The following is a 25,402-nucleotide window of genomic DNA, read 5'->3' as shown; positions in this document are numbered from 1 at the left end:
GCGGATTAGGATGTTAGGATGGCTGAAAAGGGTAACTCAGGACCACATCCCACTTTACCCAGAGCAGTGGTACCTTAATTGACTTTGCATATTATACCTTGGGAAAGGGAGTCTGAAGTTTAAAATTCTCTTAGATTTCTGATGATTGCATAAACTAGACTTTCTGGGATTCCATGAATTTTCTCACCAGACAGAAATATGAATCTCAAAAATCAAATACTCACAGGAATTGCAAGCGTCTTTGTCTGCTGGACCTTCCTGTGAACCACAGAGGACCCTGTACAGCAGTAACGAGCCAGCGAGGGTCGAGGGTGAATCAGAGGCCTCATCCCCAACATTGGCAGTTGCTAGTGGGGCCACACATGTGACTGTGCATAGCACACTCACTTTGAGCCACAGGAACTCTTCCAGACTTGCTCTGCTTCCTTGCAGTGGGCATTGCTGCATCCAGCTCTCCACTTGTTTCTTCTCTTGTAGCCTTGGCGAGAGGACAACTTTGCTAGTTCCAGGTTCAGTGAGAGACCCTTTCTCGAACGATAAGGTGACAGGCAATTGGAGAAAATACCTAACATCAACCTCAGGCCTCCACAGGAATGTACACATTTGTGCACATGTACCCCCACCACCACAAGCACGCGCACACACACACACACACACACACACACACACACACACACACGCGCGCGCGCGCACACACACACACACACACACACACACTTATACCCTAAGGCTGCTATGCAATCCACTCCCTGCCTCTCTGTCAAGTCCCCTGATGACAGCCTGTGCATGTCAAATGTCTGAGGAGGTTTACAGAACCTCAGACACATCTCTCCGCCATTGGTATAAGAGTGAAGGCATCCATATGTTAGTGAATGTCAATGAGCACATGAACGCTCCTAGGTGTGGTTGAGGAGAAGGTTTTTATTGTTGAAATGAGGGAGAGAATAGTCAGAGGCATCTGGAAGAGTCCAGACCGCACTGGGCCAGCAGAATAGACCAGGCCATGAGAAGAGAAGGGGAGGGGAGAGTGGGAGAGGAAGAGAGAGGGGAGGAGAGAGGCAAAGGAACAAGGGAGAAGCTGAGGACCAAGAGTGTGCATAGCCAAAGTGGCTGGGGTTCTATAAGAGAATGGGGGGGGGGAAGCAAAGCTCAGAGGCTGGAGAGGTTTAGGGTAGAGGGTAAGAAGTGCTGGAAGGAACCAGAACTCTGTAACAGAACCTGGTGGCCCTCAGATTTGATATGTTAAACCAGTACTTCAGTTAGCCATTTGTCCTGGGTTTCTTTGGGACCTAACAGTTATCAGCTGGTAGGTGGTGCCCAGTAACCATCATCTACCTGTGGCTAGAGGTGGACCCACATTCTCCCAGCTACTTCTTTTTCAAAGCCACCTACCTTTAGTGAGCCTGAATGCCAGCATAAGACTTCTAGACACCAACTACCCATCTCCATGCTCCAAGATTCTAGCTCAACAGAAGAGTACTGTGGAAAACAGGCAAGCTTGTCCCAAGATAGAGCCACTCCACAATGAGGGAAAGCTAACAGGAATCTATAGAGACACAGAAGCAGACCCTCATTTACCTGTGCCTAAGGCTGAGTCACCAGTGGATTTAAAACAGAGACAGTGTTTTGATTTTTTTATTAAATAATCCCAAATTGAAATGGGTTTACATGTTGCTTGCATTGGAAAGTATCCATGATGAAAAAAGGTCTCCATCTTGGGTCTCAACACTGAAGAAGTACATCCTCCCCATAAGGAAAGAACAGTTTAGCTTGAGTCCCACTTCACTGGCTGCTGAAACTGCTCTCTGTTGGAAACAAGCAAGACACACAAAGGCAACTCTTGTCAATGGAACCCACCCTTGGTTACAGGAAACAGAGAGCTTGCCTTATTCTGCCTGGGTTCCCCCTTGGGAGACTCTTCTGTGGAATATTCTGTGTGGGCTTAGCAAATGTAAACAAACTCAGAGCCATAGGTGCCCAATGGGATTGTTCTAGAATGCCCTCGTGTTTCAGTATTTCTTTTCTTCTCCAACTCTACTCTGAACTCAAAGACAAAGAATGCATCTATTTTAAAAGACATATTTTTACTTATTTTTTTATGGGTATGAGGCCTGCATGTATGTGTATGCACCATGTGTGTGCAGTGCTTGCAGAGGCCAGAGGAGAGCACAGATGCCCTGGAACTAGAGAACCATTGTAAGCTAATATGTGGGTGCTGGGAATTGAACAGGGGTCTTCTGGAAGAACAATCAGTGCTCTCAACCACAGAGCCATCCCTCCAGCCCCCAAACACATCTTTTGTTTTGTTTTGTTGCTGTGTGGGGTTTGGGTGTGGTGATATATTGTGTCCCCCAAAATACTGTACACTCTAATAAAGCTTATCTGAGGATCAGAGGAAAGAGCCAGCCACTATAGTAAACATAGAAGTCAGGCAATGGTAGCACACGCCTCTAATCCTAGCATTTGGGAGGCAGAGATCCATCTGGATCTCTGTGAGTTTAAGGCCACACTGGGGAACAGAGCCAGGCATGGTGACACATGCCTTTAATCCCAGCACTAACCATAGAGGTCTGGAGGTCTGTACAGACAGACAGGAAGTGATGTAGCTGGGTATACAGAGGAAGTGAGATGCAGAACAGAAAGGCATATAGGCATGGGTATACAGGAAGTAAGTCTCTTTGGAGACTAAGGGCTGGTAAGAATGTGGCTGGCTTCTTTCTGCTTTTCTGATCTCTTGGTTTTAACCCCAGTATCTGGCTCCGGATTTTTTTTTTATTAATAAAATCATTTAGCAATTCGTCTTGCATTTGAGTTTTGTTGTTTGCTTTTGTTTTAGTTAAGAGATAGAGTCTCAGCTCAAGTTATCCTGGAACCATTATGTAGCTCAGGTTGGCCTTGCATTCCTGATCCTCCTGCCTCCACCTCCCAAGCACTCGTATTCCTGGTGTGTGCCACCACGCCCAGCTCAAAGACCACATCTTGATTCCCTCACATTCCCCTACAAAGTACTCAGTTAAAACAGCAAGTTGAGCAAATGAAAAGTGTCAGGTGAACTGATAGGTCATTTTTCACCTTCAAAAGAAACCAGTTTATAGCCGGGCGGTGGTGGCGCACACCTTTAATCCCAGCACTCAGGAGGCAGAGCCAGGCTGATCTCTGTGAGTTCGAGGCCAGCCTGGGCTACCAAGTGAGTTCCAAGAAAGGCGCAAAGCTACACAGAGAAACCCTGTCTCGAAAAACAAAAAACAAAAAAAACAAAAAAAAAAAACCAGTTTATAATTGAGAAATACACACACATTTGCCTGCTCACACACATACACACACAAGCATACATACATACATACATACACATTCACTTTCTCATACATTCACACACATCCACTTGCACATGTGTATACCTATGTATACACACACTTTCTCACAAACATGCACTTGCACACACATGCATACACACATACACATATATACAAACACACATGCATACACACACTCAGACACACATGCATACACACACTCAGACACACATGCATACATACACATTCATACATATATTTTCTTACATATGTGCATCAATACACATGCATACACATATGCTCACATGTGCACACACACACACACACACACACACACACACACACAAATCCTTTATAGAAACAGCTCTCCCTAAATTGCTCTGACTCTTTGCACTTGAGAATTGACAGCTCCCAGAGTCGCAATATGCATGAAACCAAAGAGCAGCCAGCTGAAAAGTGTGAGTGGATTTTCTTGGGAAATTGCAAGCCTCTATTGCAGGCCTGTTTTGAGGACCAAAGGGAGAATGTTATGAGACAGTGCTTTGAACACTCAGAGTGCCACACAAATGGAAGGGATCATTAGCTTACCACACTCGAAGCACAACAGCCGACTCTCTCCAATGCAGAGGCCGTGGAAAGGCAAGCCTTGGCCTCCATGGCTTTTCTTGTGGTCAGGATTCAGCAATTTCTGCGGTGGTTTTGTTGTTGCGCCGTTAGTGGTTTTTCACCAGGACCTCGTAAGACCTGCATTTGTCCATAAACACTATACGGTGAGACTCATTGCTAAGCAGACCCGGCGGAGCACACACTTTGCTGGGGACATTTGCATTCATCATTGCGATAATGAATTCACCACTCAACACATGAGCAAATTCCTCAAAGAAATCCTTGTCCTATGCTTAGGATGAAGGGTACTTCTGCCAGATCAAGGCAAATTCTACTGAAAACTGCTTCCTTTGAGAGGCACACACCGTGAGTTTCCAATGCCACCAGGCCATCACTCTGTATGCTAACTTAAAATTTCTTTTTAAGCAAACTGGTAAAAATATGGTATAGGGGTCTTCTTAAATGTGATAGCCTCAGTGGAACCAACTTGCTATGAGGCAGGGCAAGGACCTCGGTGTGCCTTGTCGTCGCTTGGTGGGGAGGGTGGAGGACCAGGATGTCATAGTCCCTTCAGATGCTCATGTTTTATGACTCTGTGGATCTTTATCCTGAGACACTCTAAAGAATAAATGTGCTGCACTTAGGAGGCGGCCACAGAAATAAGCCTGAGTTCTCCAAAGGGAAACACACTTCATCCCACCGCCATCATGGCTGAAAAGAATTCCCACCCCACTTTGTACTTTGTAGTATGGAGTTGTTTCACAACAACCTGTGAAGTAGAAATTTCAATTTCAGTTTATAAATTATGGTATTGGAACTAGGAGTGAATGGCTAAGGAGCCTTCCCTTTCTAGAGATTCTTAGTCTTTAAGTTTTGATGTGTGCATGCGTGTATGTGTGTGTGCGTGCGTGCATATATGTGTGTGTGTGTTTGTTTGTGTGTGTGTGTGTGTATGCCACATGCAGAGGCCAGAATAGGGCATTGGATCCTACTAATCAGGAGTTACAGGTGGTTGTGAGCCTCCTGACATGGGCATTGGGAATCAAACACAGGTCCTCTGCAAGAGCAGCAAGTGCTCTTAACTACTAAACCAGCTCCAGCCCCCTTTTCCTTCTCTCTCTCTCTCTGTCTCTCTCTGTCTCTTTCTCTGTCTCTCTGTCTCTCTCTCTGTCTCTCTCTCTCTCTCTCTCTCTCTCATAGCTGGAGTTTTCCTGCCTGGCCCACAGTCAGGACAAATCTCTGTCACCTGCCAGTCCCACAGCTGCTCAGACCCAACCAAGTAAACACAGAGACTTATATTGTTTACAAACTGTATGGCCGTGGCAGGCTTCTTACTAACTATACCTTGCCATGTGGCTCATAGCTTACCGGCATCTTCACATGCTGCTTGTCATGGTGCGGCTGGCAGTGTCTCCCTGACTCAGCCTTCCACTTCCCAGAATTCTCTTCTCTGCTTGTCCCACCTATCCTTCCTGCCTGGCTACTGGCCAATCAGTGTTTTATTTACTAACCAATCAGAGCAACATATTTGACATACAGAACATCCCACAGCACTTCCCATTTTCTTTTTTTTCAAAAAGGAAGGTTTTAACCTTAACCTAGTAAAATTACATATAATTTGGGAATTTGGGCGTAGCTTCTCTTACTACTTCCTGCTGGAGGGGGGCGCTGTATCTTATGGGGACACAAAGAAAATTTTAGGATTATGGAGTAGTCCATGAGGCTGTCTTGTCTGAGCCAGTTGCCTTCAAACCATTCTGGATGTTGGATCATCTGGGCCATGGTGTCATCGGAGACCTTTCAGGGGGTCTTGGCTGGTCAAACCTGATGTATCTTAATCTGGAACAAACCCATAGCCTCTGGCTTTCTGTGGAAACAAAAGCAGAGCCTCCTTTCCAAAGCAACATATCCTTACATCCAAATTTTGAAGTCAAGGTACCTTTAAAATATACATTTTGCTGTGAGTTCGAGGCCAGCCTGGGCTACCAAGTGAGTTCCAGGAGAGGCGCAAAGCTACACAGAGAAACCCTGTCTCGAAAAACCAAAATATATACATACATACATATATATATATATATATATATATATATATATATATATATATATATTGGCATAACTCAACAGCTTTTGCAATCAAATGTTTTTCTTCAGTTACATATATCAAAGAGAACATAATCCAGATTCTCTGTGTGGTAGCCATCTTACGTGGCTTATTTTTTATATTACCTTGAGCCTATTGCTTTAAACTGCAGTAGCTGTGGCTGCTGGCTCTGCCTACTTCAGTTTCCCAACATGGCAGTGGTATGTTTTCCACCAGTTCTGGGAGCCACCATGGGTCTATGCTTTTATCAAGGCAGCGTGTAGCCCAGAAACTTCTTTTTTTGTTTTGTACCAGCAAAGGCTAAATCCACCATGCAGCTTAATGTGCCACTTGCAGAGGCCTCATTCCCGCCATACTGCAGGTCGAGCGCACATGCCAGGAACCTGCCTTAGTAGATAGTAGTCAAACATGCAGGCTGCCGCTAACATGAAAGAGACAACTAGGAAATGTTTTTAGCTCCGTTTTAGAACCTTTTTTCTCAGGTTTTAGGTGGAAACTCTTGCCACCACGTTGGGCGCCATTTGTAGCTTGAGTTTTCCTGCCTGGCCCACAGTCAGTACAAATCTCTCTCACCCACCAGTCCCACAACCGCTCAGACCCAACCAAGTAAACACAGAGACTTAACTTTGCTTAAACTGTTTGGCCTAATGGCTCAGGCTTCTAGCTATCTAGTGCTTACATCTTAAATTAATCCATTTCTATAAATCTATACCTTGCCACGTGGGCTCGTGGATTACCGGCATCTTCACATGCTGCTTGTCATGGCAGCAGCTGGCAGTGTCTCCTTCCACCTTCCTGTTCTCTCTATTCCCCTCTCTGTTAGTCCTACCTATACTTCCTGCCTGGCCACTGGCCAATCAGTGTTTTATTTGTTGACCAATCAGAGCAATTTGACATACAGACCATCCCACAGCACTCTCTCTCTCTCTTGTTTTTGTTTTTCAAGGCATGGTTCCTCTCTGTCCTGGAAGTCGCTCTGTAGATCAGGCTGGCCTTGAACTCACAGAGATCTGCCTGCCTCTGCCTCCCAAGTGCTGGAATTAAAGCTGTGCACCATAAATCACCCAGCCAATAGGGGTCATTCCTATTTAAACCACCAAACTGTAAAACTGAACTAAGAAGAATTAGAATGCATCTTATACCCTGTTGTAGAATATTATTTTAAGGTGTGTTACTTTTGTTTATGTTGCATTTGTTTAACTCTGTGAAGCTGTGTTACTGTGCCTGTCTAAAACACTTGATGGTCTAATAAAGAATTGGGCAATAGCAAGACAGGGGAAAGGATAGGCGGGCTTCCAGGCACAGAGAATGTACAGAAGGAGAAATCTGGGAGGAAGGAAGTAGCCAGAGAAGGAGGAGGACTCCATGGGCCAGCCACCCAGCTACACAGCAAGCAATGGAGTAAGAGTAAGATTTACAGAAGTAAGAGAATGGGAAAAGTCCAGAGGCAAAAGATAGAATGGGCTAATTTAAAGTTAAGGAAAGCTGGCAAGAAACAAGCCACGCTAAAGCCAAGCATATATAAGTAATAATAAGCCTCCATGTGTGATTTATTTGGGAGCTGGGTGGCAGAGCCCCCCAAAAGAGCAAAAGCAAACAACAACACATTATAAAGATGACAAAGAACAAATTAATAAATTTTTATAAATCTAAATAAACCAGTAACAAACAATGGGATTACAGCTGTAATAAAGCAGCCATAACAAAGGAGAGCCAGGACCAGGAGGGCTCTTACCTGGATTCTACCTGAGCTAACACCAATGATCCTCAAGCCTTTTCCATAAAATAGAAACATAAAGACACTATCAAACTCATTCTATGAAGCCTGATACCAAAACCAGGTTAAGAGACAAAAAACAAACAAAAAAACAATAAAGCAATTTCCTTGATGTGTGTAGACAGAATAAGCATCGGTCCTTGCCAGTTGAATTCCACAGCACAGTAAAAAGAGATCACACAACTCTGTGGATGCAAGGATGATTTGACACAAACAAACTCATAAGTATAAGGCAGAGGATCAAGGATAAAAATCAATCAACTTATTAGAAGAAGAAAGAAAAGTCTTAGAGAAGATTCTTATAAACATCCTTTTATAATAATTCTGAATACATTAGCTGTAGAAAAATTAAACATGAACATAATAAAGGCCACACACACACACACACACACACACACACACACACACACACACACGTAGCATCATACTTAATGGGGAAACACTAAAACATGGTTTCAAAACCAGGAACAGGGCTATATTGCTTAATATTCAATATAGTATATGAAGTTTTATGCAGAGCAATCAGGCAAGAGAAATGAAAGAGATTCAGAACAGAAAAATATGAGGCTAAACTGTCCTTGTTTGCTGACAATATGTGTCCATACCCAGGAAACTGAAGAGATCCACCAGGAGACTCCTAGAATCTGTAATCAAATTCAGCAAATAGTCAGCACGAAAGGAGTAGCTTTCCTGTGCATTAATAATGACGTTTCTGAGAAAGAAATCAGGAAAATGCTCCCATTCACAACAGCCACAGGAAAACACTATTTGGGAATAGAGCTACAGAGGCAGTAAACATCTCTATAGTAAAAGTCAGAAGCCACAGCAGAAAGAAAAAGATAACCAGAGAAGGAAAAGACTCCAACATTCATAGATAAGGGAGATCAATACTGTTATAATGTCTATACTACTGAAAGCAATTGACAAGTTCAATGCAATTTTCCATCAAAATATCAATGACACTCTTCACTGAATTTATATGTATGTGTGTGTGTGTGTATATATATATGTGTATATATATATATATATACACATATATATATGCATGCAAAAATTCACATATGAACACAAAATACCTGTGCTGGCTAATTGTATGTCAGCTTGACACAAGCTAAAGTCATCTGAGAGGAGGGAACCTCAATTGCAAAAATGCCTCCATAAATTCAGGCTGCAGGCAAACCTGGAGGGCATTTTCTTAATCAGTGATTGATGGGAAAGGACCCAGCCCAGTGTGAGTGGTACCACCGAGGCTGTGGTCTTGCTTGCTATAAGAAAGCAGTCTGAGCAAGCCATGAGAAGCAAGCCAATAAGCAGCATCCCTCCATGGCCTCTATCAGCTCCTGCCTCCAGGTTCCTGTCCTGCTGAGCTCCTGCCATAACTGTTACATGGAAGGGTGAGTGAAATAAACCTCTTCCTCTCTGAGTTGCTCTTGCTCATGAAGTTTCATCACAATAGCAACTCTAAGACAAAACCCTAAATAGCTAAAGCCGTCCTGAGCAGACAGTGATGCTGTGCCACCATATCTGACCTCAAACTGTTCTACAAAGTCATGTCATCATAAAAACCGATACCTAGACCAATGGGTTGAACAGATGACCTGGGGGGTTGGGGAACAAAACAAAAGCATGCAACTACAGTTAGTAGATTCTCAGTAGGAAAGAAAATAAACACTGGAGAAAAGACAGCTTCTTTGGTAAATGGTTCTGGGAAACTTGCTGTCTACACATAGACAATTGCAGCTAGACCTGTATCATATACTCTCTTTACAAACAACTACAGGGGCTGGAGAGAGGCCTCAGGACTGAAGAGCACTGGCTGCTCTTGCAAAGTCGCCAGGTTCGATTCCCAGCGCCCACATGGTGGCTCACAGCAGTCTATAATTCCAGTTTCAGGGAACCTGATTCTTCCTGACCTCTGCCAGCACTGCACACATATGGCACACAGACATTCATCTAGGCAAAACACACAAAAATAAAATTTAAGTAAGTAAACAAAAAGGAATACACTGAATCTGTGGGGACATTTAAAAGCAACAACTTAAAGTGAATCAAAGACCTTAATATAAAACTTGAAAACTGGCCAGGCGGTGGTGGTACACATCTTTAATCCCAGCACTTGGGAGGCAGAGGCAGGCGGATCTCTGTGAATATGAGGACAGCCTCTTCTACAGAGTGAGTTCCAGGACAGCCAGGGCTGTTAGAAAGAGAAATCCTGTCTCAAGAAACAACACAACACTTTGGAAACTAGAAAAAAAGAGAGAACACTCCTAAGGTACAGATACAGGCAATAGATTCCCAAATAGGACTTCAATAGCTCAGGAGATAAGAGTGAGGATTGAACTGGTGTACAGCGATGCATCAAATCAAACACATCTGCACAGCAAAGGAATTGATCAGGAGAGTGCCAATACATCCCACCGCATGGGTGGGGAAACTCTTCCAGCCGTCCATCTGGCAGACGAACATCTCATTCCCCAAAGAAAGACTTCAAAAAACCCAACAGCAAAGAATAAGTGACTCAGCCAGTAAAATGGACGAATGCTCCAGACAGACATTTCTCAAAAGAAACACAGTCGTTTTGTATGAAAAAATGTTCAGGCTCTTTAGCCATCAGAGGAATTCATCTCAAAATCGCACTGAAGCTGGGTGAGGAGGCCCAAGCCTTTAATACCAGCACTCAGGAAGCTGAGGCAGGGAGCCAGTTCCAAACCAGCTGGGACTCTGGGACAGAGAGACTCTGTCTCAAAACAAAGCCAATACCACCACCAAAACTGCACGGAGAGTCCGTCTCACGTGAATCAGAATTGCTATGAAAAAATAAAAGAGGACTTTCAGGCATGGTGGTCGGGTAGACAGTATTGCTGGTGAAAATGTAAGTTAATATAGACATCGGGGGTTCCTCGAAATCAAAAACTAGAGGCTCCTCATGATCAGCTCCTGGGGTTCTACTCAAAGTGAATGAAGCCAGAAGTCACAAGGAACAGGTCTACCCCAGTGTTTACTACACTATGGAGTCAGCTTCACTGTCTGTCAACAGAAATACGGGTAAGGAGACTGTAGCATGTGTATGCTTTGGAATATTAGAACTAAAGAAGAAAAGGGCCAAGTTACTTGCAGGAAAATGGATAGAACTAGAAGTTTTCATGTTAAGTGGAGTCAGCCAGATGCAGAAAGACACAGGTGATATGCTCCCTTTCATATACGAAAGCTTGAGTGATAATAGTAATAAAATTGTACACATCTATGACGTCTCAAAGAAAACAAACAACAAAGATTTTAAAGGAACAGAACAGCTAGGGAAAGATGAGGGAAATGGGGGAAGACAGGACGATGAGAGAGGGTAGCTAGGTGGTTGAATATGAACAAAGCATGAACGTGCATGAATAGAAATGTCACCATGACATTATTAATATGAAATAATATTCATTAATAATTACAATTATATGGGGCTGGAGAGATGGCTCAGTGGTTAAGAGCACTGACTGCTCTTCCAGAGGACCTGGGATCAAGTCCCAGCACCCACATGGCAGTTCACAACTGTCGTAACTCCAGTTCCAGGGGATCCAACATGTTCACACAGATATACATGCAGGCAAACATCAATGCACATACAATTTAAAAGAATAAATATTTTATAACAACAATAATAAAAATTATATAATTTACTAGGAAGGGTTTTTTTTTTTTTTTTTTTTTTTTTTTTTCCTGAGACATTTCACTGTGTAGTCATGGCTGGCCTAGAACTCACTATGTAGACCAGGCTGGCTTTGAACTCACAGAGATCCTACAGCTTATCTTCCAAGTGCTGGGATTAAAGGTGTGCACCACCATGTCTAGTGGAATTTTTCAGAAGTGTTTAAAGGCCCTGTGACTGTCAGAAGACTGAAGTCTGATCCTCCGGGCTGCTTGTCCACTTTCTTGGGACATTAGTTTCTGGCAGCCTGACAGAGTTCTGAGAAAGTAAAATTCGTACCGAAGTTGCTTGTTTCTCTACTTAGTAAATGTGTCATGGTCCATTTAGATAAAGAGACAATGTATTACCTCAGTCTGTCTAGAGGCTGAATAATGCTCTCTTCAGCATACACCCTCATTTATTTCACTGTTCACCACTACAAACGAGTACTTCCAGTTTTATTGTATTTCTTCTTTTTAATCTTATTTTTTATTTTATGTTTATGGATGTTTTGCCTACATTCCTGTCTGTGTGCCACGTGCATGCCTGTTGTCCACAGAGGCCAGAAGAGAGCATCAAATCCCCTGAAACTGAGTGACAGAAGGTTGTGAACCACCACACATGTGCTGGGATTCAAACCCAAGTCATCCCCGCTGACTAAGTTTTTTAAAAAGTTACAAAATCAAATTATTTACATTTAAAAGTTTCTTATTCGAATTAAAAAGTACACATATTCCACTGTTTTTTAGTGGTAAAACTCATGTTGCCTTCTGAATTTTGTATGTTGGCATCAATAGAACACGAAGGATTGCATTAGCAAGTCCACAGGAATCTGATGCCAATCAACCAATCACTCACTCATTTACCTTCACTTTCTTTAGCCTAGCTTTCTTTGGCTTCTATTGTTTCCTTGTCTGTGAAAGTGGGTACCAGTCTTTGCCATAGATAGACCTGTACCACAGATACTTGAGGCCATTTATAAACTCTAAAGCACTGCGATATATTGCCATTCTTCATCTGTCTTAATACACAGGACATCTTTTTCTTTAGTAATACTTAAATGTGGTACCATCCTACAAAATGCCTTTCTATTCCCCCCTCAGAAGACAGGAGTGCTCTATTAGACATAGAGTTCCATGGGTTGGACTGGGGATAGAGGGTAGAGAGCTTGCTTAGCTGGTACAAGGCACTGGGTTTTATCCCCAGCACCATTTAAAAAAGTGTTTTCAAAGCCCCAGCCAGCTAATTGAGAGGAACTATAGAGAACAAATAGTCCTGGAGAACAATGCGGGGCCAAAGCTGTCTCCCCAAATCCCCAGGTTAAACAGACTTAAGCAGCCTCCACAGCAGGCCTTCCTGGGGAGGAGCCTAAGAGAATCACTCCCCACGGAAGGCTGGGTAAAGGGTGAAAGGTTAACAGGCCAATCCCAGGACAAGGTGTCAGGCCAAAGTAGGTATTTAGAACATTTGCTGAAGGACTTAGTCTGCAGAGTTCTTTACTTCCAACAGCAGAAGTATTTAGCAAACAAGAAGGACTATTGTGTGGAGGAATTCAAGAAATCTAGTTGGGTCCTGTCTTCTCCAAGGGAACCAAGAGGGTTAAAATCTTCCCCTTACTTTAAGTAATTGCAGACACAAAGTGTTTGAACTCATTTTATAGCCCAAGAAACGGCATCCTATTCGAAGATTGCCTCCTAACTTTCACTTGAAGTTACTCTTCTGCAGACTGTCCAGCATGACTGAGATGTCCCCCACGGCCGCTGGTCCGCTGCCACCTCACACTTCTAATACAACTTTTAATTTTACAGGAAAGTGAATTCTTCAGTGAAGCCTCGGTGTGGGGCTTGCGGATAATGCCTTCACTAACAGAACCATTTCACCAGCCCCCACATCCATCATTGCTTTCTGATGTGCCAATGATCTCTTGTGTTTCAGGTGTTCACAGCTCTGCTAAACCCTCAGGTTCAGACAGTGGTGGGAACAGACTCATCGTGAGGACCTCGGCTCATCTTCCTGAAGCACTCTTCTGTTTATACCCTGCTAAGGACTAGGAAGAGAGTAGCTGTGGGAATGGGGTGTGTGCATGTGAGTGAGTGCGTGCGTGCGTGCGTGTGTGTGTGTGTGTGTGTGTGATATAGTGAGCTCCAGCGCAGCCTGAGCTGTAGAGTAAGTCCTCTCCTCAAATCTATATACATATAATATTTTTATATATTGTATACTGTATTTACTTTAAAACTTATTATGGGGCACATGCCACAGCACATATATGGGAGACAGAGGTTAACTCTGAGAGCTGTTTTTTCCCTCTGCCTTTACATGAGTTCTGGGGATTACATTCAAGTCTCAGGTTTGTACGCCTTTACCTGCTGAATCATCTCACTGGCCCTGTGTGTGCTCCTGTGTGTGTGTGTGTTTCCTCAGAACCTGGAATTCTTATCTTTCCAGCCAACATGCCCTGGTGAAGAATGTAAAGTTTACATTAGTAGTCAGTCACATGCTCCAGTTCATTTGAGGCTCAGTGTAATATCGCTGCTTTCATGTGTACAAATGTCAACACCACAAAGAACAGGTGAGCTAACATTTAGTGTAAGAGAGTGGAGGTACACAAAACACTCGAAGAGTGACTTCACTGGGCTCTAATAAGCACATAGGACAGGCCCTGATGTGTAAGAACTTGACCTTACCTTCCCAGGGATGTTTATAAAGTGGTTGATGGCACAGTGGCTGTCTAGCTTCAGGTGTGGAAGAAGTGTACGTCTCACAGAAACTGTCAGACTATCTTCTGGACAGTCAGTTGTTAAAGATACAGTTAGAATGGCATCTTTCCTTCATGTGAGTGGCCATCCTCTGCTGTGCTGCTACCACACAGGCATTTTATAAACACTAATTAAACAAACAAGAAGAAATGAACAAGTCTATTATTATTATTATTATTATTATTATTATTATTATTACTATTATTTGGTTTTTTTGAGACAGGATTTTTCTGTACATCCCTGGCTGTCCTAGAACTCTCTCTGTAGACTAGGCTGGCCTTGAAAGTGCAGGGACATTTCTGGAGGTCTTGTAAAGTGGCCACTGTGTGGAACAGCACGGCACAGACACTTGGGTGTCAGATCTCCTCAGTTCTAGTCTCAGGCTGGCCACATGCTAGCTTCACGAGCTGGGGCCACTGCCTTCCCTGCTTTGGGCTTTTATAATTAGAGTGGGGATATATTAGCTCTTCCTGCTGGGCAATTTTGGAGAATTAAACAGGTTAACGCATGTCTATCAGTGGTGACAGTCAATGTTCAATAAATGCTTACCTAATTTCTTTTGTGCTCATGAAATATTTGTGAATGAATTCCTTATTTCAAGCCTAAAACCAGCTCTGTGAAGCTAAATTAAGCCTAAATTAAAATCTCAAGATATGTAGGCACACTTGCAACAGGAAATGGAAAACACAGAGCCCTAGTAGCGGGGAGCCAAAATGGGAATAGCTGTATTTTCAAGAATGTAAGAATAATAGATGAGAAAACAAAGAGTCTATTGATGAGAGCAAGCTGAAGTAGCTTTCAGAATGAAGTTATCAGTCATCCTGGCCAATGAGTCTGCTCTGTCATCTGGGGCACAGAGGAAATTGGAGTGTGCTCTGGGTACCAGAATAAGTCGTCTGCTAAGAGCTAGCTGTAACATGCGTTTATGTAGGTGTGGGAGGATGACCCCTCAAAATGCTTGCAGGATATCCACAGGTCACCCCTGTAAGCCTCAGCTTCTCCACGTACAAATGGAGATAGTGACAATACCTGTTTCCAAGGTCTTTTTGCCTATAGTAAACAGAACTGAAAGCCTAAGACACTTATTGTTGGTTCAAATTGTTCTAATCTTACCTTCCAACATCTTCACTTTTTAAATTTATTTTTTTGGCATGTATGTGAATGTATGGTATACATATATATCTACAGGTGTGTTCACACGTGTGGGTGTATACGTGTGTGCAGGTGTGTATGCATGTGTGTGGGCATGCACGTAAAGCCCAGAGATTTTCTTTCTTGTTTTTCACCTTATATATTGAGGCAGGATCTCTCACTTAAAAACCAAAGCTTACCACTTAGGCTAGTCTAGAAAGCCGGCTTGCTCCCAGCATCCTCCGTATCCGCCTCCTGTGTGCTGGGATCTGGTTTTTTTATCCACTGAGTCACGTCCCGAACCCTGCTTCCAACCTCTAACTGGTAAGTTTTGCTTTTCAGTTACCGTCACAGCCAGGTGGGGGTTAATTATGTCAATTCCCACTGTCTTTGCTACCAAAAAATTCTGTTAACAGAAGCCCAGGACATAGTGTTCGGGGTGCTGCTCCTCTGGCCGCCTCTGATTTAATTGACTTTTCAGTGTCACAACTCATTTTATGACACCCTTGGGCCAGGCATGCTTAAGATTCAGATCTTTAGAACAAATCTGTGAATAATTCTATCAAGAGTGCAGCATGCACTGCATAAAGCCCACAATAGCGTCTGCAACAGCTCAACACAAGACTCGCTCATACTTCTGCAACAAAATAACTAACATAGCATGGACCTGAGGGGTTCTAAGCTGCCCCACGTCAGGTCAAACCTGTTTTCACTGCTAAATGAGCTATGAAGGAAATGAGCTGTGCTGATCGCTCATTCAGTGAAAATGTCTGCAGCATATGAGTGAAAGTGTCTGCAGCATATGTATGGGGACCTGAGTTCCCATCCCAGCACTCAGCATGCAACCCCAGTTCCAGAGAGACCAAGACAGGCAGATCCCTAGGATGAGCTAGTCAGCCAGTGTAGGCTCACCAGCGAGCTCTAAAGACACTGTCTCAAGAAACAAAGCCAACCAAAGAAAAGAAGGTAGCTGAGGAACAATCCCCCTGATCTCCACACCCACATGCCCACATGTACACATGCATGTGCAAAACACACACACACACACACACACACACACACACACACACACACACACACAGAGCTAGTCACATATATCCCCCTACAAACAGGAAAAAAGAAAACCTTTTCCAAATATTGGAGATTTCAGAATTGCTGAGGCTGGTGGATCTGTTGCCTATGCTTTTGGGTTTGTTTGTTTTTGAGTGTATGTGTGCATGTATGTATGTGCATTTGTGTATGTATATGTATGCATGTATGTGTGTGTGTGTGGGGTGTCCCCTCCTGCAAGCTTTTCACCACTGATCTGAGTTCATCCCTCCGTGTAGTAAACCCCCTCAGCTGCATATTCTCCCTGACAGATACAGTACAGAGTCAGTGTGGTGGGAAAACATTTGCCCAAGGCCACCAGAGGGGAAAAAAAAAGGAATGAGAGACCAGGGCAAGTCTCAGACAGTGCTTGCCTGGTGGAGGCTGGAAGGGCAGCAGGAATGGGCGTAACTTGGACCAAATGCCTCTGGCTGCTCCTAGCAATTTCTCAGGCCCTTGCCCTGTGAGGAGTGATAAAAGCCCCTCCTGAGAGGCTGCTCTCAAGTGGCTGTGTATGCCTAAACACCCAATGTCCGGATTTATTAACTCCATATCTCTCAGCAAGGCACTCATCTCAGACCTACCACAGGCCTACCGGGGCTCCTGCTTGGCCCTCAGTGGGAAGGCTAGGCTAAGGGTGCGAGGCGGTATGAATAGGACTGCACGGGTCGGCCCAATAACCCGTTGACTAACACCTGTATTAGTCCTCCATGGCTAGGGGTGAGCTGCTGTCCGACAAGCCGCCGTAATCCCATAAGCTGCTCATTTGCATATCCTTCGTTAGCTGATGAAAATTTGAAGACGGCGGCGAGAGTCTGCAGCTGCTGAGCCCATTCCTTCACACTGCCGCCTGGGTGGCTTTGGGGATGAAGTCGTGGGTGGATGTGTGGTTTACATATATGGAAGGGATTAAGAGTTTTACAATTTGTATGCACTGATGTTGCCACCCTCTCCCTTCTACAGCCCAGTAATTGGATGGGAGGAGAAATGGCAGGGCTGTTTACTCACGAGCAGGACACTAGAGATTCAATTTTGCCTCCTTTGGCTCCCTTGCCTTTGTGAGGCAGGCCTGCTTTGTCTCCTCAGGCCCTGAGCACTTCGAAGGAACACCAGTCTCACCAAGGCGATCAAGCCACAAAAGGATGCTGGTCACTGGGGCCCCCGGAGGAGAAAAATACTAGAGACTCAAGTACTACTTGAAGGCAGCCCCATCCTGCCTCAACCAATCCTGGAATTGAGAGCAGGAGATAATGGAAGTTATAAACACTTCTGGGGACTTTTTGATTATTTTATTAGGCCTCCAAGTTTGGGATTAACGATACTAGGGCATCAAACGTACCGCAGACCCCTTATCCGGGAAATGAATGGTTGAGACATTTCAGAGACTGCACAAAGCAATTTTTGTATCTGCTGGGTTTGCATAATATTAATAGGCTGAAAAAAAATAACCCTAAGACAAAATCCACTTCCTGTGCTGTTTGTACAGCTGGAGATGGAGCCCCTTGAGGCCTTGGTGACGTTGGGGTGTACCATTGTCTGGCTCCTTACTCGAGCTTGTATTCCCACCACTACTGTCTTTAGCAAATCAGGACTGACCAATTCCCAAGACTTTGAAGTAGAACATTGTCCCCAAAATGCGTGATGCGCCACAGCCAGGGTGGTGCATATTCATCAGGGTGCCCATCTGCAGAGGGAAGTGAGGGTTTCTACTGCAGAGGGGAAGGGGGGGAAATGAGTCTGAGCCCAGAGCTTCTGAACATACGGCAAGAACCTGCAGATTGGGGTACTTAACTTTTTTCATGAAGTACCAAAGAAGCCTTGGAGAGGGTTTCAGCTCCGAGAAGGTTTTTATATAGCATAACAACATTATATAATAAAGACAGATTTAAACTAACAGAAATGAAACAAAAACATAACAAGAATTTGGGGTCAACTGCCATCTGGAGTGATCTGGGGCTCTTGAAGGTGTTTTGTTTTGTTTTGTTTTTGCTAGTGAGTCTTGGCTTTTTAAGATGCATTCTGTTCTCTTACAACTTTTCTTCTTTAGCTTTGCTGGGGCCCAAGGGGTCTGCTTTCAAATCTTGGCTTTGCTAGTTTTTAGCTGTTATGCCTTGGGAACTTTAACCAAGGCCTTCCTCCTAAGAGGCAGAGCCTGTTCAGTGTTCTGACTGTCACAGCTGTTAATCTACCTTGTTGTTAACTGGTAGTATGTGCTCAGAGCTGAGGGACAAAACAGAACAGCCAGGTAAGAAAGACTTAATATTGACTTACGTAAGTATCCCCTGGGTACTTAAAAAAAAAATCTGCACGTGTGTTTGTGTGTGTGTGTGTGTGTGTGTAATGCTTTTGTGAGTGCAAGCACGCCCATGCTGTGGTATAGGTGTGGAGATAAGAGTGCAACACTCAGGAGTCAGTTCTCACCTTCCACATGCTTTGTGTTGGAGGCGGGTCTTTGTCACCATTTCTGCTTCTCTATCATGTAGTCCAGGTTAGCTGGCCCATGAGCATCTGTGTGCTTTATTTTGTTTTGTTTTACCATGTGTTTACCTCCCATCTTACTGTAGGAGTGCTGAGATTATAATTGCCCACTACTGTACATAGCTATTTATGTGGATTTCAGGGATCTGAACTTGGATAATCAGGCTTATGTGGTATGCACTTTTCTAATGATTACTTAGGATTCATTAACTATGTTTTAAAGTTTCCTGTAGGGGTGGGGTTATTGTTCCTGGTTACAGGTGGATATGAAATGGTCTCCTTTATAAAAAAGCTGACATCTTAGTGTGGAAAGCAATACAAAACACCCTCAGTTGTCTAGTGACTTCACAATACTCTCTATGCTTGATGAATTCACTGAACAGCCTCAGAGCTGTTGACCTCCCTCAATGGAAGATGATGTGATGTGCAGACATTAGGGGAAAAGAGGTCACTTAGCCAGTTCAGAGGGACTGCTAGACTTGCATCTCTCAGCACTCTTCTCTAGGCTTCTGTACCCAGATTTCCCTAATTTAAGTAAGCATTTGACACCTAAGGAGAAAAAAGAGCACCAGAACTTACACCAGAAGACTTGGCCAAATGAAGCCCAAGACTGTATGCCACACATCATATAAAAACTCTTGTGTTTATATGACGAAGTTATTCTAGATGGTAGAGTCCTGTTAAGCTAAGGCAACACTAATTTATCACAACCTTCTCAAGACTAGAGATACAGATGATGCCATAACAGAAATAGTTCTTTGGTTGACTTGATCATTAATTGGCTCATAGATTCAAAGCATTAATCAAATACTAGGATGCAGTCTATGGCACATGCTTAGAAAACTAGGGAACCTCTACTTAATTTAGGATCATCATAGCTCCAAGTTAAAATGACCTTGACACACATGAGGTGCTTTTGCACAGTAAAGGAGGGCCATTATGGGCAATCAGGAAGGGAGCCCATTCAGACAGACTCGTTTTTCTAGTTTTCCAGCTTCCCTTGCAGCTAGGTTGTAATCACATGACTAAGTTTTGATTAGTGAGATACAATTGTGCTTTTTGGCCTTTCTTTATCTTCTATATTTCTTTGAACAAAATCAGGATGACTAGATCTTACCAAACTTCATGTCTCAGGAATGACTGAGCAGAGAACTAGAAAGATCCTAAGATTAGAAGGAGGGGGTCCCCAAAGCAGTGCAATGATTACTGTCCATGAACATCTTTATTGGGTGATTTAAAATAATTAACTGTGTTTATTTTTTATTTTATATCTTTATTTTTATTGTATGAATATTTTGCCTGCATGTGTGTCTGCTTACCATGTGTCTGCCTGGTCCCTGTGGAAATCAGAAGAGGGAGGGCATCAGATCCCCCAAAACAGGAGTTACAGCTGGCTGTGAGCCACTGTATAGGTGCTGGGAATTGAACCTGGGTCCTCTGCAAAGGAAGCCAGTGCTCTTAACCACCGAGCCAGCTTTCCAGCCCCTAATTAGCTGTATTTAAACTAACTTTATTTTGAGTTTTTGTCATACAGAGCCAGCCATAAATAATACAATTAATGTTGAAGTGTTTGGTCTATTGTGAACACTCTTCTTTTCAAATCTCTCTCTCTCTCTCTTTCTTATTGACAGGGTTTCATGTAGCCCAGGCTGGCCTTTGGCCTTCCTCTGTAGCAAACACAACCTTGAAATGCTAATCCTCCTGCTCCACCCCTTCCTTCAAGTGTTAGGCTCATGGGCATGTGCCATGACACCTGGTTAGAGCATTTTTCTTAAATCTAAATATCAAACAATAAATTCCATAAATGTATGTGCTCATGTTATCTCTAGTTCAAAGTTGCAGAGAAAGTTATGGTAAAAGCCAGATGATAATTCTGTGGGAGCACTTTGTACATCGAAGAGGTCTATCTAACATAAGTCCAGGCCTTGGCGCACATGGCCACACCTATTCTAACCAGGCTTGCTCCTGCTCTTCCCAAATCCTCCTTCCATGTGCTTCATTTTTAAGCTCCATCAAACCAAGCATGCCATACACGTCTCTAACTTTCCTAGTGGCGGCAGACAAAAATACACACGAGCTCTAGCAGTAAATAGAAACAGACCCTCAACTGCACCTAGGAAAAGTCCCAAATCTCTTGGGAGAATCACATTTTTATCTGTAAAGATTAATGTGGTTTTTCATTGTCCTCTACTGTGTACTCTTGTTTACATGAATCAAACTTTAGTGTTCACCCCTAGGAGGTGTAAGACCTTCAATCCAAGTCTGGGAAGGAAAAACTACAGTTGTCTTCTCTGAGAGTTTTAGTTTTTTTAAGATTTATTTTTATTTATATGTGTGTGTTTGGGTATATAGTCGTGCTTGTGTTTGTATGTACGAGTGTGTGTTTATAGGCATGTGTGTGTTTGTATGTATGGGCATGTGTATGTATAGCTGTGTACATTGTATATATAGGCATGTGTGTGCTGGGGATGCTGTAAATGTGTTGCTCTGATTAATTGATAAATAAAACGCTGATTGGCCAGTAGCCAGGCAGGAAGTATAGTGTAGGCGGGATAAGAAGAGAGGAGAATTCTAAGAAGAGGAAGGCTGAATCAGGAGACACTGCCAGCCTCCACCATGAGGAGCAGGATGTAAAGTACTGGTAAGCCTGATCCACGTGGCAAGGTATAGATTTATAGAAATGGGTTAATATAAGATATAAGAACTAGATAACAAGAAGCCTAAGCCACACGGCCATACAGTTTATAAATAATATAAGCATCTGTGTGTTTATTTGGGTCTGAACAGCTACAGGATTGGCAGGTGAGAGAGATTTGTCCTGACCGTGGGCCAGGTAGTACCAGGAGATAACTCCAAATACGTGTGTGTGTGTGTGTGTGTGTGCATGTATGTGTGTGTCTATGTGTATAGTTGTGTGTGTTTGTGTGTGTACAGGTGTATAATAGGTGTGTGTGTGTGTGTGTGTGTGTGTGTGTGTGTGTGTGTGTGTGTGCTCATGCTTGAGGAGGCCAAAAGAAAGTACCACTTCCCTGGATCTAGAGTTACAGGCCTTTATAAGTCACCAGATGTGGATGCTGGGAACCAAACTCAGGTCCTCTGCAAGAGCAGTATATACTCTTAACCTCTAGCCATTTCTCTGGCTCCTCTCTCTGCTTTTCTATGGTGCCTCTTGTATTAGCAGTCAAAGAATAACAATAAGAGGAAGAGGAAGGAGGAAAAGAAGAAGGAGAAGAAGAAGTTATCATCATCATCCATGGACCTTTTTCTCTTTAGCTTCCTTAGTCATATGCCCCTCAAAGACAGCAGTGAAGACATGAGATTAAACCATTGTAGAACAGGAGGCATCAGAGAAATAGCTCTCTTTCTCTAGTTTCTAATATTCAGGATTCAGGAGAATCATGAAAAATTTGCACCACTACCACTCATAAAATCACCATGTTAAGCCTGCCACTATGCCTAAGAGGTTAGACAGAATGGAGATGTGGTTCTGTATTTAATGAGTGTCATTCATCTTATCAAAAGAGAGACAGGCAGGGGCTGATGGGGCTTAGTGGTTAGGAGTACTTGCTGTTCTTGCAGAGGACCTGAGTGTCCTGACTCACAACTTCCTGTAGCTCCAGCTGCAGGGGATCTGACACATGCTTTTGGCACCCAAGGTACCTATATGTACATATCACACACACACACACACACACACACACACACACACATACACACACACACACAAATAAATACATACATCTTTTAAAAAGAGAGAGAGAGAGAGAGGTGTGGCTGGGGAGATGATAAAGTGATTGTTGCACAGGCATGAAGTCCTGAGTCAAACCCCCAGAAGCCAGTGCAGTAGTGTGCTTGTAATCCCTGTGCTAGGGAGGCAGAGATAGGAGAACTCCAGGGATTCACTGGCCAGCTTAGCTTACTTGGAGAGTTTCCAGGCCATTGAGAAGATCTGTCTTAAAAAAAAAAAAAATGATGACTTACAAGGAACAATAGAATATCTGAATATATCCTCTACCTGCCAAACATATGCGCACGTACATGAACACTCCTGTGTGCACACACAAACACATATGCACACAGGTGTGAACACGCACACATACTCACATACATGCACACATATGCAGCTGCATGCACATACACACACATGAACACACAGAGGCAGCTTTATGAATGATAGGCCTCTGAATTCACCTGTTACAGTTTAATTTGGCCTGGAGTAACACGGCAGGGTGTGAGTGCCTCCACGTGTGTGGCTTACTACACCCCTACACTGGACCCTGAACCCTCTACCATGTAGAAGGAGAAAGACAATCACCTTGAACTTGAGTTGGCCCGGCCTGAAAAATGCGCACTGCCACGGTCCCAGAGTCTTCGAAGTATCACTGCTGCTAAGCCCTGCAATCCCACGTTATCAGATGCCCCTCTGCCCCACGTTTTCTCCGGCCTGTCAGCACTGTTTACTGCAAAGCAGGGCTCTTATCTTTATGGATCACTTAATTTATCTTTTCTTGACTTCCCTGGCACCGTCTGGTGCCGTGTGTCCGTCTGTTGAGGTTGTCATGACTGGTTTGCTCTTGAGATAATAGGGGCAGCAGGTGGTGTGACTAAGTCGACCCTGTGCAGAATGGGGACCCAGTCCCCGTCCCTGTCTCAACCTGCCAGTGTGTCTACACCCCCCCAGCTGTTCCACATTAAAGCAGTCAACTGTGACTTTACAGTCCAAGTTTTACACAACTGTTTTACAAACCAGGAAGGAGGTCTTTTGTCACAAATCCTTTGTCAGCAGGAGAATGGGGGGGAAGGAAAGCCATTTGCAAGACTGGGTGCATTTTAATGAATATGCAGATAGATGGACACACATCTTCTGCGGCTGCTCGGGAGGTTTGGGTTAGGGTGGCTGGCTGACTGGTAAGAAGAAGGAGGAGGAGGAGGCCGGGTTCTTGCTCTGGGGACGATTTATGCAGAGGACCAATGACTCTGTCAGCACTAGCTTCTGCTTCAAACAGAGTCTCTATTCTATGAAAGCCTTCCTTCCTTTTGTAAAGCAAAGATAAGGGCAGTTAGTTAAAGCCCTGCTTCGGGGGGTCAGTACTCTGGGGGTGGATGTCATATAAGTGTGGGAAACAGCAAGAACATTATGCCTTTGAGACTCAAAAGCCAAGCGTCTTTATGACTTAGGGCTTGTAATCTTGCATGAGAAGGAAACACTTACATGAATGTAGGCTGTGCTAAGCAATGCTGACGGAACTGGGTATCAGCAATATATCCAATCTGCATTCCTTTGATATGGCAGCTTTCTCTATTGACTAGAAGCTAAGCCAAAATGTTCAAATAAGTCTCTCTCTTTCTCTCTCTCTGGCCTCCTCCCTATCCCTCTCACCCCACCCCACCCCTGCCACACTTGGGTCCTACGACACAAGGCAAAAGGGAATGACCAAGCTTAACGCTGTGGGGATAGTGTAACAGAGTGCGATTCAAAGCAGCATCACATTGAATAGTAATCTGCCGGTGGTGTTTATGCACTGTGGGCCCGAATTAGGAAACTGTAGTCCACTGCTGTGTCTTTAAGGCATGTGACTGCAGAGGGACAAGAGAGACAGCCCACTGTCTCTTCTCCTTAGTCACATGGAACAAAAACTTTCTTTAGATATTTAGGAAGTCGTCCTCAGTCTCTCCTCGCCCCAACTCCTCTCCGCAGTGGATAAAGGCTGATTCTTGGGGCCACACTTTTCTCCCGAGAGAGAGGTAGGTGTTAATTTCTCCTTCTTGATGGCTGATGGAGTGGTCTCCCTCAGCCCTCAGCTCTTCACCCACATAGTGAGCAAACCTGAATCAGAAACTAGGTCTCCTGTCTTCTAAAGCAGAGATAATAAAAATGGGATCTGCTGATCGAAATGTTTATCACTGATCTAGACAAGAAATGCAGATGCTGTCACTCAGCACCTAGAAATCCATCCCTGTCAATCAACTTAGATGGGAAGACTGGCAAAACAAGGCAAACTTGCTTTTCATATTAAACAAATTCTCCCACAGCGGAGGGAAAAGTGTCGCATCATGTGTTTCTGTCGGGAAACAAGCAAGCCCTCTCTTTCACACCTAAGACTCCACCTTGATACACTCAAAATAAATAAAACTAAACCCAAAGGAAAGAAATCACTAAGGCTAAAAGGAATAAAACTCAAGATAAAAATAAAAAGGAAAATGACTGAAATTAAGAGCTGGATCTCTGATAAGGTCAATAAAGGTTGATCAAGCTGATGGGGTGGGGAGTGGGGGGAGAAAGGCACAAATTACCAATGCCAGCAACAAAATTGAGGGCCATGAGCATAGACCTACAGCAATTAAAAGGACAAAGTTACTGTGTAGCTTCTGCCAATGAACTTGATGACAGAAGGAAGGACAAATTCACTGAAAGACACAAATGACTTAAGAAGAAATACAATTTAAATTGCTCTCAATTTTGTAAAATAATTTGACTTATTATTAGAAATTTCCCAT

The sequence above is a fragment of the Peromyscus eremicus genome, chromosome 1 (assembly GCF_949786415.1).
Source record: "Peromyscus eremicus chromosome 1, PerEre_H2_v1, whole genome shotgun sequence".
Taxonomy (NCBI): domain Eukaryota; kingdom Metazoa; phylum Chordata; class Mammalia; order Rodentia; family Cricetidae; genus Peromyscus; species Peromyscus eremicus.
The sequence above is the reverse complement of the archived record's forward strand: the minus strand, read 5'-3'. Positions refer to the sequence as shown.